The following is a 296-nucleotide window of genomic DNA, read 5'->3' as shown; positions in this document are numbered from 1 at the left end:
AACTATTTTGTTTGGCCTTCGAAAAGAGGACACGACTAGAAATCAGTGGTTAAGTTATATGTACAACACTGTTCCAGAACAGTTCAACCCAAATATTCAGATGTGTCCAGCGCATTTTATGGAGGACTGTTTCCTGATCCTGGTAGAGTAGACTACAATGCCGGCTGTTTTGACTCACAGACTTTAAGTACATTTTTTATATTTAAAGAGTTTTTATGTGTAGAGTAGCACTTGTTGTTTGTTTGGGCAGTGTAGAGTAGGGCTTGTTGTTTGTCATTTCTCCGATCACAAATGCA

At 38.5% G+C, this 296-nt stretch overlaps 1 long non-coding RNA gene across 1 annotated transcript in view; it reads left to right on the top strand.

Moving 5' to 3' along the window:
• The window catches only part of LOC107662603 (uncharacterized), a 13,566-nt gene that overhangs the window by 2,166 nt on the left and 11,104 nt on the right, over positions 1-296 (top strand). The gene's annotated exons all lie outside the window — the stretch shown is intronic.

This window comes from Sinocyclocheilus anshuiensis, unplaced genomic scaffold (genome assembly GCF_001515605.1).
Source record: "Sinocyclocheilus anshuiensis isolate Anshui unplaced genomic scaffold, SAMN03320099.WGS_v1.1 scaffold715, whole genome shotgun sequence".
Classification (NCBI taxonomy): domain Eukaryota; kingdom Metazoa; phylum Chordata; class Actinopteri; order Cypriniformes; family Cyprinidae; genus Sinocyclocheilus; species Sinocyclocheilus anshuiensis.
Note: the sequence above shows the minus strand (reverse complement) of the source record. Positions and strands in the feature narration are given on the sequence as shown.